We start from the raw sequence: 11,355 nt of genomic DNA, 5'->3' as shown, positions 1-11,355 counted from the left end.
AACACACACACAGACTCAGGTTGTGCTCTTTCCAGTAAACAGTGAAGCTCTCAAATGTCTGAAAACACAAACACACATCTGATACACCTACAGGCCTCCACCTACTCGAATCTGTCTCTCGCTCACACACACTCTCGAAGAGTTCGCTCAAACACATTAGTGCTGGAGTCCGGCCAGATCCGGCAGCTGTGCGTGAGCTGCGGGAGAAGCTCGCTGGGATCGTAGAAGCATTTTAAAGGCACATTAAACCCAGCACTCCAAAACACATCCATATTCAAAGAGCCTCTCTGCCAAACACTCTGCATATTGCTATTAATAATACCCTTAAAGGCTGTTAAAAACACTCCGGATATTACAGGGGCCACAGTAAACATGTCACCACGCCACCGTTTCCCAGCCTGCCTCAGAGCTACAGGGGCTCACGGGGGACAAAAGAAACGCACCGTGGATTCTGATGAGAGGCTTTTACCTGCTTATTACGCATCACCTGCTGTGGCCAATCAGAGTGCAGGATGAACAATGGGCTGCGGTTTTGTCAGGTATCCATCAGAACATCTATTAGGTACGACTCTATTAGATGCGGCCTTTGTATCCTGTTTTTTTGTTTGTTCTTTCTTTTTATCTCAATCTGCGTCGTCTGTATTTTTCCCCCTTTTCTTTGTCTCGCTCACTTTTTCATTCCATCAATCTCTGGCTCTTTGGTGATGGCGTGCTGAGAGGCAATCCTCTTCTGCGGGTGATTGCCCTGTGAATATTTATAGTCAGACAGAGAGAAACAGAAGCCTTCACACTGAACAGTCTGCTTTTTACTAGAGTTCCTCTCAGGAAATGCATAAAAAATGTGATCGCATGCATATTTATACAGTAAATGTAAACATTGGGGGGGGGGGGGGGGGGGGGGGTATGTAGTATTGTTCCAAAAAAAATCACTTTTTTTACACATGGATGATAACTTTTGTTTTCACAGGCTTGCACTCTGAATGCTATTAGCATTAGCACAAAATCAGGGACGGCTCGTGGAAGTATAGGCAAATGCTAAGGGCAGCGTACATCCAGGGGGGGCACCAGAAATGAGGGAAGAAAAAAAGTAACTTCGACTATTCTTAAAACTATGGTATTACTTCAGAAAGGAACAAGCCCACATTAATTTAGCTGCATAGTGCAAAGCCTACTACTGCTAATAATAATATCACCTAAGAACGTTAAAAAGCACGTTAAAATCAATATAAAACATCTGCTTTCGCTTTCATTCCATTAAAGCTGCGCATCGATCATCGCAACCTCTGAATCAGTTTAGCCTACAGTATGCATGCTGACTTACAGACACAAAATTATATTATTATTATTATTATTATTATTATTATTATTATTAATATTATTATTATTGTTGTTGTTGTTGTAGTTGCTATTATTATTATTATTATTATTATTATTATTATTATTTTTGTTGTTGTTGTTGTTGTTGTAGTTGCTATTATTATCATCATTATTATTATTATTATTATTATTATTATTATTATTATTATTGTTGTTGTTGTTGTTGTTGTTGTTGTAGTTGCTGTCATTATCATCATCATTATTATTATTATTATTATTATTATTGTTATTATTATTATTATAATTATTATTATTATTATTATTGTTGTTGTTGTTGTAGTTGCTATTATTATCATTATTATTATTATTATTATTATTATTATTATTATTATTATTATTACTGTTGTTGTTGTTGTTGTTGTTGCTATTATTATCATTATTATTATTATTATTATTATTATTATTATTATTATTATTATTATTATCATTATTATTATTATTATTATTATTATTATTATTATTATTATTATTATTATTATTACTGTTGTTGTTGTAGTTGCTATTATTATCATTATTATTATTATTATTATTATTATTATTATTATTATTATTATTATTATTATTATTATTATTACTGTTGTTGTTGTTGTAGTTGCTATTATTATCATTATTATTATTATTATTATTATTATCATTATTATTATTATTATTATTATTATTATTATTATTATTATTACTGTTGTTGTTGTAGTTGCTATTATTATCATTATTATTATTATTATTATTATTATTATTATTATTATTATTATTATTATTATTATTATTATTATTATTATTATTATTATTATTGTTGTTGTTCTTATAATTTTTATTTTTGAACATTTTTATGGTTGCAATATATTTAACTATTATTTTATTTTATTTCTGTAATAATGTAATGCAATATAAGACTCTGTTTTTCCATTCTTTCTCTTTTTCCAAATAAAAAACAACAACAAAATAACGCAGAACCTATGAATAATACATATAAGTGAATATAAGTCCAACTCAACTCCTTATTCATATTCAGTACAACATCACTGCTGTTTCTGTTAGGCTGTAGTGTTTAACTGAGCGTTTATTCTTGATATTAGTAACATGCTTCGCCATACCCTATATGGTCAATTAAGTTTGTTGAATATGTTCAAGGCCTTTTTATGTACAAATTATACATTTGCATTTAAAATATCAACATTTCATAAGTTGTTGTTTTTATATATATGTATATATAAAGCCTGTTCAGCCACATTCACATGGTCACATCTGTGCATGACGTGAATGCATTCAGAGGAGCAGCATTCAGATGACCTTTACACAGCAGTATGACTTTATGAATTCTTTACAAAATCCTGATGGAAGTTTCTCTAAAACCCCTATTGGGATGCAGAAGCATGCTGTTTATTTCCACTGAAAGTCTAATGCAGCGCACAAGTCAGGCAGGAGTTAAGCCTGCGCAACATACACACAGCTTACCGCTGGATCTTTCAAATGCATCCTGACAAATGACTTGGAAAGCCGGTGCTATGAAGCTAAAACACTTCCTAAGAGGCATTTGCATACAATCATTTCTCTACACACTCTACTACTTACCAATAATGCTGTTTCACTCTGGCTTTCTAGTAAAACCCATTGCACGTCTTACTTGCCTGTTTAACTCTTTACTCTCTATTGCTTTTGCACTTATCATGCATTTTCCTTATTTGTTCATGTCGGTAAAAAGTGGCACTGGAGTTTCAGATATTGGATTGATCGGAATGTTTTCACATTTTAATGTATAGTCAATAATATGATACATTTAAGATATGTATGAAGCAGTTACTGGAATGATTCAATACGATATGATCATGGCTTGACATTAACTATTTAATCATCACTTTTTCAGCATTACTAGCCACACACCATTTTCACTAGCCACAATTTTGTTGAAACTAAGCATACTTAAACACTCGCACGCATCACATCAGCTGTGTGTGTAACACTGAAGCCCTCATCGGTGAGTGATAGTCTCTCCATGCGCGAGATCATCCTCTCATTTGGCTTTTATCTGATTTCTTTTCTTCTCACGCGAACACAGTTGCTTTTGTCAGTCATGCTGCTTTTCGATGGGCATCCTTATTGTTGAATTTTTCTATTAAGAAAGCTACAATTTAAAAATGACTTTCAACCGGCTAAAGTGGCTAGTGGATGTGGTTGTCTAACCTGCCACAGCTGAAATCTACCCGCATTTGGCAGGTTGGCAAGTATTAATGTCAAGCCCTGGATACAATCCATTTCAATTTGAAGGAAGAAGACACGCATAAAGGTTTCTTTAAAGTATATGGTTGCACTGGAATTTCAGATATTGGATTGATAATTTGGTTAAAACATACACATAAGATACTACTTTTGAAATGTGCAAAAAATGACCGAAGATACTTTGGTGCAGATAAAAAAAAATGTAACCCAAAACCTCAAAACTTGGGATGTGCATGTCTGATCTGAAGCCAATACACATCTCAATGCATAGTCAATAATATGATACATTAAATATATGTATAACGCAGCTACCTATCCGATACGATACAATACAATGATCCACTTCAATTGGAAAGATGAAGAAACTCATAAAAGGTTTCTTTAAAGTATAAGGTTGCACTGGAATTTCCGATATTGGATTGATCATTTGGTTAAAGCATACACCTAAGAAAATACTTTCGAAATGTGCAAAAAATGCATTAAAAAATCTTTGGTGCAGATCAACAAAAATGTAACCAAAAACAACTAAACTCATCTCAATGCATAGTCAATAATATGAAACATTAAAGATATGTATAAAGCAGCTACCAATACGATACCATACAATACAATGCAAAGATCTATTTCCATTTGACAGAAGAAGAAACTTTAAAGTATAAGGTTGCACTGGGATTTTTGATATTGGATTGAGCATTTGATTAAAACATACACTTCAGAAAATACTTTCGAGATGTTTAAAAAATGTCCAAACAATCTTTGGTGCACATCAGCAAAAATTCTACCAAAAACCTCTAAAGTAGGGATGTGCATCTCTGAACTGAGGCCGATATGATACACATCCTAATGCATAGTTAATAATATGATACTATACAGTGCATCTGGAAAGTATTCATAGCCATTGTCCTGCTGGAAGATGAACCATCATCCCATTCTGAGGTCAAGAGCACTCTAAGGCAGGTTTTCATTCAGGATGTCTCTGTACATTGCTGCATTCATCTTTCCCTCTATCCTGACTAGTCTTCCAGTTTTTGCAGCCAAAAAAACATCCCCACAGCATGATGCTGCCACCACCATGCTTCACTGTAGGGATGGTATTAGCCTGGTGATGAGCGGTGCCTGGTTTTCTCCAAACGTAATGCCTGGCATTCACTACAAAGAGTTCAATTTTAGTCTCATCAGACCAGAGAATTTAGTTTCTTATGGACTGAGAGTCCTTCAAGTGGCTTTTGGCAAATTCCAGGCGGTGAGTGGCTTCCGTCTGGCCACTCTATGATACAGGCCTGATTGGTGGATTGCTGCACAGATGGTTGTCCTTCTGTAAGGTTCTCCTCTCACTACAGAAGGGCTCAGACAGAGTGACCATCGGGTTATTGATCACCTCCCTGACTAAGGCCCTTCTCCCCCGATCACTCAGCTTAGATGGCCGGCCAGCTCTAGGAAGAGTGCTGGTGGTTCCAAACATGTTCTACTTGCTGATAATGGAGGCCACTGTTCTCATTGGAACTTTCAGAGGAGCAGTATTTTTTCTGTAACCTTCCCCAGCCTTGTGCCTCGAGACAATCCTGTCTCGGAGGTCTACAGACAATTCCTTTGTCTTCATGCTTGCTTTGTGTTAAAACGCACTATCAACTCTGGGACCTTATATAGACAGATGTATGCCTTTTCAATTCATTTCCAATCAACTGAATTTACCACAGGTGAACTCCAATTAAGCTGCTGAAACATCTCAAGAATGATCAGTGGAAACAAAATGTACCTGAGCTCAATTTAGAGCTTCATGGCAAAGGCTGTGAATACTTATGTACATGTGATTTTTCAGGTTTTTAATTTTTAATAAATCTGCAACAATTTAAAAAATATATATTTTTCACATTGTCATTATGGAGTATTGTGTGTAGAATTTTGAGGAAATAAATGAATTTAATCCATTTTGGAATAAGGCTGTAACATAAAAAATTTTGAAAAAAGTGAAACGCTATGAATACTTTCCGAATGCACTGTAAAAATATGTAAAAATATGAAGCAGCTATCATTACGGAATGAAATTATATGATACAATGATCTATTTTGATTTGAAAGAAGAAGAAACTCATAAAGGTTTCTTTAAAGCATTATAGTTTCTGCTATTGGATTGATCATTTGGTTTCAAAATGAGCAAAGATGTCCAAACAAACTCTGGTTCGGATCAGCAAAAATGTAATCAAAAACCTCTAAAACTACGGATGTGCATCTCTGAATGGAGGCCGATACGATACACATCTCATCGCATAGTCAATAATATGATACATTAAACATATGTATGAAGCAGCAACTGATAGAAAAAGATACGAAACGATATGATAGAATACGATACGATATGATTTGATACGATACGATACAATGATCCATTTCAGTTTGAAAGAAAGAAACTCATAAAGCTTTGGAACCCCTTAAGTGTGAGTAAATAGTCAGTAAACTTTCAATTTTTGTCAGAACTATCCCTTTATTATCTGTCTGACACATCCTGTAAGCAGGAATGGGCCATGATCTGACCAATCAGAGCAGAGCAGGCTCTCAGAAAGGTGGAGTTAAGTGAGACTGAATGCTTAAATGAACCATTTCAGACACTGTGAGAAAAGAGCTGATGTCGAGAAAATTAAAGGCTTTTTTTTTAAAGGGCGGGAAGTATCTTCGATTTATGCAAACCAGTTGTGGGAAATGTCCAAAATAAATTAGGAGGCTTTAAAAGCGCATAATGGGCCACTTTAAGAATGTGCTGTTTGTTTTTATGCACAAATATAGAGGTTTTATCTGCTCCACTGAATCATTAAAGGAGACATTACATTCAAGTCTTTCCACAAAACACACACACACATACACACACTCCGATGCCATTAATTATCTGTCAGTGAGCATCTTACGTATTCTCGCCGAGCCCTCACAAACACAATTCCCTCCACTTTAATTATACCAATAAAGATAACATATCAATTTAAACAAATGTTTCGGAGAGTGAGCCATGTGGAGAATTATCCATATAAATAGCCATTAAAAATGCATAACTGTCAATTATTGCTCTTGTAGAGACGCAATTATGCAATCTCAGTGACCTTGCATTGGTCTCTTCCATTAGGAGGAGCTCTCTGAGAAATGAAGTGTCATGTTCCATACGGGCCCCGATCCCGGCGGATAATGAAATAAAAGGAGGAGAGGAATCAACACGTCTCTAATGAACGAAAGAGAAGTTGCGCATGCTGGGGGAAGAGGTCAGAGTACCTGGACACCAATCATGTAATGTGAAATTCCTGTTTGATGTGGTCATTTTGCAGGTCAGGGAATTATCGCAATTTTAGTATTGAGATATTTAATAGATAATCTAGGGCTGTCGGGTGATGAGAATGAACTTTTTAGAAAAGTTTTACATATGTTATGAAAAGTGCAATAACATGGGCGTATATTGTGTTTTATCACAGATCAAATTTGGCTTTTTATTGGTAAATGAAGAAATATAATCTCTAATGAGGATTTTTTCAGAACATTGAAGTGACTTGCAAAAACATGATTTAGTGATACTAAACATTTTAACGACTAAGTGATTTCCTAGAAGGGGCACGTTTTTTTTTTATTAAAGTGTGAAAAAAGATTTATTTATAGTATACATTTTATTTAAAGCTTAAAAAGTCTTATATATGCTACTGTCTAGTATATGCTACTGTATGTATAAACAACAGAAAATAGTATTTTCCCCCACATTGTTATTATGACTGTTAAAATATCTGGCCAATTTATTCATTCATTTTCTTTTCAGCTTAGTCCCTTTATTAATCCAGGGTCGCCACAGCGGAATGAACCACTAACTTATCCAGCATATGTTTTACGCAGCGGATGCCCTTCCAGCTGCAACCTATCTCCATCTACATCCATACACACTCATTCACATCCATACACTATGGACAATTTAGCTTACCCAATTCACATGTACCGCATGTCTTTGGACTGTGGGGGAAACCGGAGTACCCGGAAAAAACCCACGCGAACGCAGGGAGAACATGCAAACTCCACACAGAAACGCCAAATGACCCAGCCGAGGCTTGAACCAGCGACCTTCTTGCTGTGAGGCGACAGCACTACCTACTGCGCTGCCCTATCTGACTAATGTCGAGTTAAATTAACTTTTGTATTGTCTACTTCTTTATTCTTTTTCTGATTTTTATTGTTTTTCCCCTTCACTTTGTCAGTTGGAGAAGTTTTTTTTTTCCTTGCCACTGGCTTGCTTGGATTGGGACTTGTTGAGCTGCGCATGGATGGATTTGCTCTTCAGTGTTTAGACTTTTAGCAGTGAAAATGAAACCACACTGAATTGAACTAAACTGAACTTCAACTCTGAAATTTGGACTAGAACTTCTATGTTAATTGGCACTGTTAATCTACACTGTTAATCTACACTGTAAAAGCTCTATATAAATAAACATGAATTGAATTAAAGTATAATAATAATAATAATAATAATAATAATAATAATAATAATAATAATAATAATAACAATAATAATAATAATAATAATAATAATAATAATAATAATAATAATAACAGTAATAATAATAATAATAATAATAATAATAATAATAATAATAATAATAATAATAATTATTATTATTATTATTATTATTATTATTATTATTATATTAACAACAACGACAATAATTATAAATTGTATATGTATTAATTAATTAATATTTAAACACTGAATGCATGCACCAAAATGGCATCCCTCTTTTGTATATCTATTTTGCAGTAAGTACTAAGTTATTTATATAGTCAGAATTATTAAACCCCCTGAATTATTAGTCCCCTGTTAATTATTTCCCCCAATTTCTCTTTAACAGAGAGAATATTTTTTTCTAAACATAATAGTTTTAATAACTCATTTCTATTAACTGATTTATTTTATCTTTGCCATGATGACAGTAAATATTTTACTAAATATTTTTCAAGACACTTCTATACAGCTTAAAGTCACATTTAAAGACTTAACTAGGTTAACTAGTCAGGTTAGGGTAATTAGGCAAGTTATTGTATAATGGTGGTTTGTTTTGTAAACTATCGGAAAAAAAATAGCTTAAAGCGGCTAATAATTTTGAAAAAAAATGTAAAAAAAAAAATGAAAAAAATTTTTTGAAACTGCTTTTATTCAAGCCGAAATAAAACAAATAAGACTGTTCAGTAACTTATTTTTTCTAGTAAAGATTTTATTTGTTCGACAACTGCATATGCTAAACACAATAAACAATTACATGTTTTTATTTAGAAACTTTCTATGTAATGTATAAAATACGGTGTCACTAGTTTAATACATTTTGTGTTCTGATGCATAAATGGTTAAAAAGTATGTTTATTTATTTATTTTGTCACAAAAATAAATTCCAGTTTTACTCAAATTTAAAGATTTTAAAGTTTAAATTCTGTTGTCTATGCATTGAGATTTATGTGTGGTAAATGTATTAGTATTAAATCAAGTAACTAAATTCCTTTTCAGACAAAGTAAGTACAAAAGTAATGTAAATACAATTTTAATACAATTTCCACACTGAACAAAATGATTCATTGGATTTACTACATTTTTAAAGGTAAGTGGTTGCAAACTATTTATATTGGCTGAATTTAAACAAACACATTAAGTTCAGCATTACTAATTTTTTTGGGGTTGTTTAAATACAGCCCATATAAATAGTTTGCAACCACTTACCTTAAAAAAAAGGTGTAAAACCAATGAATAATTTTTTTTCAGTGCATGAAATTATTAACTGGCAACACAGTGGCTCAGTGGTTAGCACTGTCGCCTCACAGCAAGAAGGTCGCTAGTTCGCGTCTCGGCAGGGTCAGTTGGCGTTTGAGTTTGCATGTTCTCCCCGTGTTCGCGTGGGTTTCCTCCGGGTGCTCCGGTTTCCCCCACAGTCCCAAGACATGTGGTATAGGTGAATTGAATAAACTAACTTAGCCATAGTGTATGTGTGTGGATGAGTGTGATGGGTGTTTCCCAGTACTGGGTTGCAGCTGTTAGGGCATCCGCTGTGTAAAACAGTTGCTGGATAAGTTGGTGATTCATTCCGCTGTGTTGACCCCTGATGAATAAAGGGACTAAGCTGAAGGAAAATGAAGGAAATTATTAATTCATTACTTTTTGTTAAGTAATTTACCCAACACTGACTCTAAGTCCATAACTATCTAATAAACTGTTGTATCCAAAGCTGCAATTACTAAAGCAGAGCATCACCGGACTATTATATGAATGTAACTGTTTCTCGCCATCGTCCTCTATTAGCACAGGACTGCTGTCTTCAAGACTCGAGGGTCTCAAGAGCGTCTGTAAACTCCAAACAGCTCTCGTAAACACACACACACACACATACGCTCCTTTTACAACAGCACCACAGCAGCAGCACATTTGACCTGCGGCAGTGCAGAATTATCAGAAGCGCTCTCTCTCTCCAGATAAACACATCACTCGCTCGACTTCAGCTTTTGCAAGGTCTTTATTGAGTGCATTTCAGTACAATAGTTCTCAGAAAGTTACAGTTTCAAACTCTGACATACTCATCACAAGAAACGAGTGTTAACTATACAGCCTCGGCGAGGCGGGGGGGCTTTCCTTCCTTCGCTATCTACAAAACGGCGCGAGCTAGAATCCATGCCATGCTAGAAATATCAAGTCTCTCTCCGATCCTTTTTTTAAATTCTCGATTGCCAAAAGTAATGTTTTTTTTTTTATTTGAACATGAAAGTGTTGTTTGAAGCAGTGGTTCCCAACCAACAAATATATAATGGGTTATATGAGAGTTACAAGAGGGATGAAACAGATACAAGTTTGAGTGTAAACCAATTTTCAGATTGTTGATATTAGTTTTAATAATGGTTAATAGTGTTTTTGGTCACACTTTATTTTGATGGTCTGTTTGTTGAATTTAAGTGACATTGCATCTGCATGCCCACTAATTCTCAGTAGATTATAAGTAGACTGTTAGGTTGGGGTTGGGGTTGAGTCAGTTAAATGTCTGTTTAAGAAGCAGTAGCAACAGATATTAAGCAGACAGTCTACTAATACTCAAATGGACCATCAAAATAAAATGTTACCGTGTTTTTGAATTACAGAAATTAAAAATAAATAAATAGGTTTAGCATTAAATTAGTTAGGATCATCATTTGGTCAGCCTTATATTGAATAACATTGGAAACATGTAACCCTTGACATGCATAATAGGAAAAACAAATATGAAAGTCAGTGGTTACAGGTTTAAACATTCTTTAAAATCTCTTTTCTTTGTGTATATGTGTTCAACAGAAAAAAAAAACAGGTTTGAAACAAGTCAAGTGTGAGTAAATGATGGCAGAATTTTCCTTTTTGGGTGAACTATCTCTTTAAGCAAAGTTAACATCAGTCTCAGCATTGTAGGTTATGTTTTGTGAAATTAATAATAATCTGTCTGCAGTTTTTGTTCAGAACACACACTAATGTTAATGTCAGACTAATGTGAAAGTTAGACTGAGCTTTATGCACTACAGTACAGTATAGCACATTTTAAATGTATAATAATAAATAAGGATAGTCTGCATGAAACTCCATTATTATGACAGTGTCCTTAACGCAGTTCTTACAGTTCTTAAAAAAAAAAGTTGCAATGCATTTAACATATTTGAATATTTAAAACGTGATATTCAAAAATGAAAAAAGCCTGTGTTATAACACTTCATAAACAGTTATTTTCCTAAAATGTATATAGTTAGAAG

This window comes from Danio aesculapii, chromosome 2 (assembly GCF_903798145.1).
Source record: "Danio aesculapii chromosome 2, fDanAes4.1, whole genome shotgun sequence".
Taxonomy (NCBI): Eukaryota; Metazoa; Chordata; class Actinopteri; order Cypriniformes; family Danionidae; genus Danio; species Danio aesculapii.
The sequence above is the reverse complement of the archived record's forward strand: the minus strand, read 5'-3'. Positions refer to the sequence as shown.